At 42.6% G+C, this 7,500-nt stretch overlaps 21 non-coding genes across 21 annotated transcripts; all 21 read right to left on the reverse strand.

Annotated features, from left to right (window-relative positions):
- Window positions 1-132: 132 nt before the first annotated feature.
- Window positions 133-251, reverse strand: LOC132128509 (5S ribosomal RNA). The gene has a single exon (XR_009428094.1). It is a non-coding gene; the product is annotated as a 5S ribosomal RNA (ribosomal RNA).
- A 242-nt stretch (window positions 252-493) lies between these two features.
- LOC132128510 (5S ribosomal RNA) lies at window positions 494-612 on the reverse strand. Its single transcript, XR_009428095.1, has one exon. It is a non-coding gene; the product is annotated as a 5S ribosomal RNA (ribosomal RNA).
- A 236-nt stretch (window positions 613-848) lies between these two features.
- LOC132128511 (5S ribosomal RNA) lies at window positions 849-967 on the reverse strand. The gene has a single exon (XR_009428096.1). It is a non-coding gene; the product is annotated as a 5S ribosomal RNA (ribosomal RNA).
- Window positions 968-1,201: 234 nt separating this feature from the next.
- On the reverse strand, window positions 1,202-1,320 carry LOC132128512 (5S ribosomal RNA). The gene has a single exon (XR_009428097.1). It is a non-coding gene; the product is annotated as a 5S ribosomal RNA (ribosomal RNA).
- Window positions 1,321-1,558: 238 nt separating this feature from the next.
- LOC132128513 (5S ribosomal RNA) lies at window positions 1,559-1,677 on the reverse strand. The gene has a single exon (XR_009428098.1). It is a non-coding gene; the product is annotated as a 5S ribosomal RNA (ribosomal RNA).
- A 242-nt stretch (window positions 1,678-1,919) lies between these two features.
- On the reverse strand, window positions 1,920-2,038 carry LOC132128515 (5S ribosomal RNA). The gene has a single exon (XR_009428100.1). It is a non-coding gene; the product is annotated as a 5S ribosomal RNA (ribosomal RNA).
- Window positions 2,039-2,282: 244 nt separating this feature from the next.
- LOC132128516 (5S ribosomal RNA) lies at window positions 2,283-2,401 on the reverse strand. The gene has a single exon (XR_009428101.1). It is a non-coding gene; the product is annotated as a 5S ribosomal RNA (ribosomal RNA).
- Window positions 2,402-2,637: 236 nt separating this feature from the next.
- On the reverse strand, window positions 2,638-2,756 carry LOC132128517 (5S ribosomal RNA). The gene has a single exon (XR_009428102.1). It is a non-coding gene; the product is annotated as a 5S ribosomal RNA (ribosomal RNA).
- Window positions 2,757-2,984: 228 nt separating this feature from the next.
- LOC132128518 (5S ribosomal RNA) lies at window positions 2,985-3,103 on the reverse strand. The gene has a single exon (XR_009428103.1). It is a non-coding gene; the product is annotated as a 5S ribosomal RNA (ribosomal RNA).
- A 234-nt stretch (window positions 3,104-3,337) lies between these two features.
- LOC132128520 (5S ribosomal RNA) lies at window positions 3,338-3,456 on the reverse strand. Its single transcript, XR_009428104.1, has one exon. It is a non-coding gene; the product is annotated as a 5S ribosomal RNA (ribosomal RNA).
- A 238-nt stretch (window positions 3,457-3,694) lies between these two features.
- Window positions 3,695-3,813, reverse strand: LOC132128522 (5S ribosomal RNA). Its single transcript, XR_009428106.1, has one exon. It is a non-coding gene; the product is annotated as a 5S ribosomal RNA (ribosomal RNA).
- A 239-nt stretch (window positions 3,814-4,052) lies between these two features.
- Window positions 4,053-4,171, reverse strand: LOC132128523 (5S ribosomal RNA). Its single transcript, XR_009428107.1, has one exon. It is a non-coding gene; the product is annotated as a 5S ribosomal RNA (ribosomal RNA).
- A 235-nt stretch (window positions 4,172-4,406) lies between these two features.
- LOC132128524 (5S ribosomal RNA) lies at window positions 4,407-4,525 on the reverse strand. The gene has a single exon (XR_009428108.1). It is a non-coding gene; the product is annotated as a 5S ribosomal RNA (ribosomal RNA).
- Window positions 4,526-4,754: 229 nt separating this feature from the next.
- Window positions 4,755-4,873, reverse strand: LOC132128042 (5S ribosomal RNA). The gene has a single exon (XR_009427759.1). It is a non-coding gene; the product is annotated as a 5S ribosomal RNA (ribosomal RNA).
- Window positions 4,874-5,108: 235 nt separating this feature from the next.
- Window positions 5,109-5,227, reverse strand: LOC132128525 (5S ribosomal RNA). Its single transcript, XR_009428109.1, has one exon. It is a non-coding gene; the product is annotated as a 5S ribosomal RNA (ribosomal RNA).
- A 238-nt stretch (window positions 5,228-5,465) lies between these two features.
- LOC132128526 (5S ribosomal RNA) lies at window positions 5,466-5,584 on the reverse strand. Its single transcript, XR_009428110.1, has one exon. It is a non-coding gene; the product is annotated as a 5S ribosomal RNA (ribosomal RNA).
- A 234-nt stretch (window positions 5,585-5,818) lies between these two features.
- Window positions 5,819-5,937, reverse strand: LOC132128100 (5S ribosomal RNA). The gene has a single exon (XR_009427814.1). It is a non-coding gene; the product is annotated as a 5S ribosomal RNA (ribosomal RNA).
- A 234-nt stretch (window positions 5,938-6,171) lies between these two features.
- On the reverse strand, window positions 6,172-6,290 carry LOC132128528 (5S ribosomal RNA). The gene has a single exon (XR_009428112.1). It is a non-coding gene; the product is annotated as a 5S ribosomal RNA (ribosomal RNA).
- Window positions 6,291-6,521: 231 nt separating this feature from the next.
- LOC132128529 (5S ribosomal RNA) lies at window positions 6,522-6,640 on the reverse strand. Its single transcript, XR_009428113.1, has one exon. It is a non-coding gene; the product is annotated as a 5S ribosomal RNA (ribosomal RNA).
- A 234-nt stretch (window positions 6,641-6,874) lies between these two features.
- On the reverse strand, window positions 6,875-6,993 carry LOC132128530 (5S ribosomal RNA). Its single transcript, XR_009428114.1, has one exon. It is a non-coding gene; the product is annotated as a 5S ribosomal RNA (ribosomal RNA).
- A 228-nt stretch (window positions 6,994-7,221) lies between these two features.
- Window positions 7,222-7,340, reverse strand: LOC132128531 (5S ribosomal RNA). Its single transcript, XR_009428115.1, has one exon. It is a non-coding gene; the product is annotated as a 5S ribosomal RNA (ribosomal RNA).
- Window positions 7,341-7,500: the final 160 nt, after the last annotated feature.

Here is a 7,500-nt window from a genome sequence, read left to right on the forward strand (position 1 = left end):
ATTATTCCCAGGCAGTCTACCATCCAAGTAGTAACCAGTACCAAACATGCTAAGATTCGGAGATCGGGCATTGACTCTTTTTTTTTTTTTATTTTGCAAGATTATTATATAATTAGTGAAACATTTCCAAAAAGCTTACAGCACCTGGTATTCCCAGGCGGTCTCCCATCCAAGTACTAACCAGGCCCAAACCTGCTTAGCTTCCGAGATCAGACGAGATCGGGCATAGCCAGGTTGGTATGGCCGTAAGCGAAAACTGCTGCAAAGAGAGGGCTATTTAAAGATCAGCCACTCTCATCTCCAGTACATTATATAAGTAGGGAAGAAAACCCAAAAGCTTACAGCACCTGGAATTATTCCCAGGCAGTCTACCATCCAAGTAGTAACCAGTACCAAACATGCTAAGATTCGGAGATCGGGCATTGACTCTTTTTTTTTTTTTTTTTTTTTTTTTTTGCAAGATTATTATATAATTAGTGAAACATTTCCAAAAAGCTTACAGCACCTGGTATTCCCAGGCGGTCTCCCATCCAAGTACTAACCAGGCCCAAACCTGCTTAGCTTCCGAGATCAGACGAGATCGGGCATAGCCAGGTTGGTATGGCCGTAAGCGAAAACTGCTGCAAAGAGAGGGCTATTTAAAGATCAGCCACTCTAATCTCCAGTACATTATATAAGTAGGGAAGAAAACCCAAAAGCTTACAGCACCTGGAATTATTCCCAGGCAGTCTACCATCCAAGTAGTAACCAGTACCAAACATGCTAAGATTCGGAGATCGGGCATTGACTCTTTTTTTTTTTTTTTTTTTTTGCAAGATTATTATATAATTAGTGAAACATTTCCAAAAAGCTTACAGCACCTGGTATTCCCAGGCGGTCTCCCATCCAAGTACTAACCAGGCCCAAACCTGCTTAGCTTCCGAGATCAGACGAGATCGGGCATAGCCAGGTTGGTATGGCCGTAAGCGAAAACTGCTGCAAAGAGAGGGCTATTTAAAGATCAGCCACTCTCATCTCCAGTACATTATATAAGTAGGGAAGAAAACCCAAAAGCTTACAGCACCTGGAATTATTCCCAGGCAGTCTACCATCCAAGTAGTAACCAGTACCAAACATGCTAAGATTCGGAGATCGGGCATTGACTCTTTTTTTTTTTTTTATTTTGCAAGATTATTATATAATTAGTGAAACATTTCCAAAAAGCTTACAGCACCTGGTATTCCCAGGCGGTCTCCCATCCAAGTACTAACCAGGCCCAAACCTGCTTAGCTTCCGAGATCAGACGAGATCGGGCATAGCCAGGTTGGTATGGCCGTAAGCGAAAACTGCTGCAAAGAGAGGGCTATTTAAAGATCAGCCACTCTAATCTCCAGTACATTATATAAGTAGGGAAGAAAACCCAAAAGCTTACAGCACCTGGAATTATTCCCAGGCAGTCTACCATCCAAGTAGTAACCAGTACCAAACATGCTAAGATTCGGAGATCGGGCATTGACTCTCTTTTTTTTTTTTTTTTTTTTTGCAAGATTATTATATAATTAGTGAAACATTTCCAAAAAGCTTACAGCACCTGGTATTCCCAGGCGGTCTCCCATCCAAGTACTAACCAGGCCCAAACCTGCTTAGCTTCCGAGATCAGACGAGATCGGGCATAGCCAGGTTGGTATGGCCGTAAGCGAAAACTGCTGCAAAGAGAGGGCTATTTAAAGATCAGCCACTCTCATCTCCAGTACATTATATAAGTAGGGAAGAAACCCCAAAAGCTTACAGCACCTGGAATTATTCCCAGGCAGTCTACCATCCAAGTAGTAACCAGTACCAAACATGCTAAGATTCGGAGATCGGGCATTGACTCTTTTTTTTTTTTTTTTTTTTTTTTTTTGCAAGATTATTATATAATTAGTGAAACATTTCCAAAAAGCTTACAGCACCTGGTATTCCCAGGCGGTCTCCCATCCAAGTACTAACCAGGCCCAAACCTGCTTAGCTTCCGAGATCAGACGAGATCGGGCATAGCCAGGTTGGTATGGCCGTAAGCGAAAACTGCTGCAAAGAGAGGGCTATTTAAAGATCAGCCACTCTCATCTCCAGTACATTATATAAGTAGGGAAGAAAACCCAAAAGCTTACAGCACCTGGAATTATTCCCAGGCAGTCTACCATCCAAGTAGTAACCAGTACCAAACATGCTAAGATTCGGAGATCGGGCATTGACTCTTTTTTTTTTTTTTTTTTTTTTTTTTTTTGCAAGATTATTATATAATTAGTGAAACATTTCCAAAAAGCTTACAGCACCTGGTATTCCCAGGCGGTCTCCCATCCAAGTACTAACCAGGCCCAAACCTGCTTAGCTTCCGAGATCAGACGAGATCGGGCATAGCCAGGTTGGTATGGCCGTAAGCGAAAACTGCTGCAAAGAGAGGGCTATTTAAAGATCAGCCACTCTAATCTCCAGTACATTATATAAGTAGGGAAGAAAACCCAAAAGCTTACAGCACCTGGAATTATTCCCAGGCAGTCTACCATCCAAGTAGTAACCAGTACCAAACATGCTAAGATTCGGAGATCGGGCATTGACTCTTTTTTTTTTTTTTTTTTTTTGCAAGATTATTATATAATTAGTGAAACATTTCCAAAAAGCTTACAGCACCTGGTATTCCCAGGCGGTCTCCCATCCAAGTACTAACCAGGCCCAAACCTGCTTAGCTTCCGAGATCAGACGAGATCGGGCATAGCCAGGTTGGTATGGCCGTAAGCGAAAACTGCTGCAAAGAGAGGGCTATTTAAAGATCAGCCACTCTCATCTCCAGTACATTATATAAGTAGGGAAGAAAACCCAAAAGCTTACAGCACCTGGAATTATTCCCAGGCAGTCTACCATCCAAGTAGTAACCAGTACCAAACATGCTAAGATTCGGAGATCGGGCATTGACTCTTTTTTTTTTTTTGCAAGATTATTATATAATTAGTGAAACATTTCCAAAAAGCTTACAGCACCTGGTATTCCCAGGCGGTCTCCCATCCAAGTACTAACCAGGCCCAAACCTGCTTAGCTTCCGAGATCAGACGAGATCGGGCATAGCCAGGTTGGTATGGCCGTAAGCGAAAACTGCTGCAAAGAGAGGGCTATTTAAAGATCAGCCACTCTCATCTCCAGTACATTATATAAGTAGGGAAGAAACCCCAAAAGCTTACAGCACCTGGAATTATTCCCAGGCAGTCTACCATCCAAGTAGTAACCAGTACCAAACATGCTAAGATTCGGAGATCGGGCATTGACTCTTTTTTTTTTTTTTATTTTGCAAGATTATTATATAATTAGTGAAACATTTCCAAAAAGCTTACAGCACCTGGTATTCCCAGGCGGTCTCCCATCCAAGTACTAACCAGGCCCAAACCTGCTTAGCTTCCGAGATCAGACGAGATCGGGCATAGCCAGGTTGGTATGGCCGTAAGCGAAAACTGCTGCAAAGAGAGGGCTATTTAAAGATCAGCCACTCTAATCTCCAGTACATTATATAAGTAGGGAAGAAAACCCAAAAGCTTACAGCACCTGGAATTATTCCCAGGCAGTCTACCATCCAAGTAGTAACCAGTACCAAACATGCTAAGATTCGGAGATCGGGCATTGACTCTCTTTTTTTTTTTTTTTTTTTTTGCAAGATTATTATATAATTAGTGAAACATTTCCAAAAAGCTTACAGCACCTGGTATTCCCAGGCGGTCTCCCATCCAAGTACTAACCAGGCCCAAACCTGCTTAGCTTCCGAGATCAGACGAGATCGGGCATAGCCAGGTTGGTATGGCCGTAAGCGAAAACTGCTGCAAAGAGAGGGCTATTTAAAGATCAGCCACTCTCATCTCCAGTACATTATATAAGTAGAGAAGAAACCCCAAAAGCTTACAGCACCTGGAATTATTCCCAGGCAGTCTACCATCCAAGTAGTAACCAGTACCAAACATGCTAAGATTCGGAGATCGGGCATTGACTCTTTTTTTTTTTTTTTTTTTTTTTTGCAAGATTATTATATAATTAGTGAAACATTTCCAAAAAGCTTACAGCACCTGGTATTCCCAGGCGGTCTCCCATCCAAGTACTAACCAGGCCCAAACCTGCTTAGCTTCCGAGATCAGACGAGATCGGGCATAGCCAGGTTGGTATGGCCGTAAGCGAAAACTGCTGCAAAGAGAGGGCTATTTAAAGATCAGCCACTCTCATCTCCAGTAAATTATATAAGTAGGGAAGAAACCCCAAAAGCTTACAGCACCTGGAATTATTCCCAGGCAGTCTACCATCCAAGTAGTAACCAGTACCAAACATGCTAAGATTCGGAGATCGGGCATTGACTCTTTTTTTTTTTTTTTTTTTTGCAAGATTATTATATAATTAGTGAAACATTTCCAAAAAGCTTACAGCACCTGGTATTCCCAGGCGGTCTCCCATCCAAGTACTAACCAGGCCCAAACCTGCTTAGCTTCCGAGATCAGACGAGATCGGGCATAGCCAGGTTGGTATGGCCGTAAGCGAAAACTGCTGCAAAGAGAGGGCTATTTAAAGATCAGCCACTCTAATCTCCAGTACATTATATAAGTAGGGAAGAAAACCCAAAAGCTTACAGCACCTGGAATTATTCCCAGGCAGTCTACCATCCAAGTAGTAACCAGTACCAAACATGCTAAGATTCGGAGATCGGGCATTGACTCTTTTTTTTTTTTTTGCAAGATTATTATATAATTAGTGAAACATTTCCAAAAAGCTTACAGCACTTGGTATTCCCAGGCGGTCTCCCATCCAAGTACTAACCAGGCCCAAACCTGCTTAGCTTCCGAGATCAGACGAGATCGGGCATAGCCAGGTTGGTATGGCCGTAAGCGAAAACTGCTGCAAAGAGAGGGCTATTTAAAGATCAGCCACTCTCATCTCCAGTACATTATATAAGTAGGGAAGAAAACCCAAAAGCTTACAGCACCTGGAATTATTCCCAGGCAGTCTACCATCCAAGTAGTAACCAGTACCAAACATGCTAAGATTCGGAGATCGGGCATTGACTCTTTTTTTTTTTTTTTTTTTTGCAAGATTATTATATAATTAGTGAAACATTTCCAAAAAGCTTACAGCACCTGGTATTCCCAGGCGGTCTCCCATCCAAGTACTAACCAGGCCCAAACCTGCTTAGCTTCCGAGATCAGACGAGATCGGGCATAGCCAGGTTGGTATGGCCGTAAGCGAAAACTGCTGCAAAGAGAGGGCTATTTAAAGATCAGCCACTCTCATCTCCAGTACATTATATAAGTAGGGAAGAAACCCCAAAAGCTTACAGCACCTGGAATTATTCCCAGGCAGTCTACCATCCAAGTAGTAACCAGTACCAAACATGCTAAGATTCGGAGATCGGGCATTGACTCTTTTTTTTTTTTTTTTTTTTTTTGCAAGATTATTATATAATTAGTGAAACATTTCCAAAAAGCTTACAGCACCTGGTATTCCCAGGCGGTCTCCCATCCAAGTACTAACCAGGCCCAAACCTGCTTAGCTTCCGAGATCAGACGAGATCGGGCATAGCCAGGTTGGTATGGCCGTAAGCGAAAACTGCTGCAAAGAGAGGGCTATTTAAAGATCAGCCACTCTCATCTCCAGTACATTATATAAGTAGGGAAGAAACCCCAAAAGCTTACAGCACCTGGAATTATTCCCAGGCAGTCTACCATCCAAGTAGTAACCAGTACCAAACATGCTAAGATTCGGAGATCGGGCATTGACTCTTTTTTTTTTTTTTATTTTGCAAGATTATTATATAATTAGTGAAACATTTCCAAAAAGCTTACAGCACCTGGTATTCCCAGGCTGTCTCCCATCCAAGTACTAACCAGGCCCAAACCTGCTTAGCTTCCGAGATCAGACGAGATCGGGCATAGCCAGGTTGGTATGGCCGTAAGCGAAAACTGCTGCAAAGAGAGGGCTATTTAAAGATCAGCCACTCTAATCTCCAGTACATTATATAAGTAGGGAAGAAAACCCAAAAGCTTACAGCACCTGGAATTATTCCCAGGCAGTCTACCATCCAAGTAGTAACCAGTACCAAACATGCTAAGATTCGGAGATCGGGCATTGACTCTTTTTTTTTTTTTTATTTTGCAAGATTATTATATAATTAGTGAAACATTTCCAAAAAGCTTACAGCACCTGGTATTCCCAGGCGGTCTCCCATCCAAGTACTAACCAGGCCCAAACCTGCTTAGCTTCCGAGATCAGACGAGATCGGGCATAGCCAGGTTGGTATGGCCGTAAGCGAAAACTGCTGCAAAGAGAGGGCTATTTAAAGATCAGCCACTCTAATCTCCAGTACATTATATAAGTAGGGAAGAAAACCCAAAAGCTTACAGCACCTGGAATTATTCCCAGGCAGTCTACCATCCAAGTAGTAACCAGTACCAAACATGCTAAGATTCGGAGATCGGGCATTGACTCTTTTTTTTTTTTTTTTGCAAGATTATTATATAATTAGTGAAACATTTCCAAAAAGCTTACAGCACCTGGTATTCCCAGGCGGTCTCCCATCCAAGTACTAACCAGGCCCAAACCTGCTTAGCTTCCGAGATCAGACGAGATCGGGCATAGCCAGGTTGGTATGGCCGTAAGCGAAAACTGCTGCAAAGAGAGGGCTATTTAAAGATCAGCCACTCTCATCTCCAGTACATTATATAAGTAGGGAAGAAAACCCAAAAGCTTACAGCACCTGGAATTATTCCCAGGCAGTCTACCATCCAAGTAGTAACCAGTACCAAACATGCTAAGATTCGGAGATCGGGCATTGACTCTTTTTTTTTTTTTTTTTTTGCAAGATTATTATATAATTAGTGAAACATTTCCAAAAAGCTTACAGCACCTGGTATTCCCAGGCGGTCTCCCATCCAAGTACTAACCAGGCCCAAACCTGCTTAGCTTCCGAGATCAGACGAGATCGGGCATAGCCAGGTTGGTATGGCCGTAAGCGAAAACTGCTGCAAAGAGAGGGCTATTTAAAGATCAGCCACTCTCATCTCCAGTACATTATATAAGTAGGGAAGAAACCCCAAAAGCTTACAGCACCTGGAATTATTCCCAGGCAGTCTACCATCCAAGTAGTAACCAGTACCAAACATGCTAAGATTCGGAGATCGGGCATTGACTCTTTTTTTTTTTTTGCAAGATTATTATATAATTAGTGAAACATTTCCAAAAAGCTTACAGCACCTGGTATTCCCAGGCGGTCTCCCATCCAAGTACTAACCAGGCCCAAACCTGCTTAGCTTCCGAGATCAGACGAGATCGGGCATAGCCAGGTTGGTATGGCCGTAAGCGAAAACTGCTGCAAAGAGAGGGCTATTTAAAGATCAGCCACTCTCATCTCCAGTACATTATATAAGTAGGGAAGAAACCCCAAAAGCTTACAGCACCTGGAATTATTCCCAGGCAGTCTACCATCCAAGTAGTAACCAGTACCAAACATGCTAAGATTCG

Source organism: Carassius carassius, chromosome 45 (genome assembly GCF_963082965.1).
Source record: "Carassius carassius chromosome 45, fCarCar2.1, whole genome shotgun sequence".
Taxonomy (NCBI): Eukaryota; Metazoa; Chordata; class Actinopteri; order Cypriniformes; family Cyprinidae; genus Carassius; species Carassius carassius.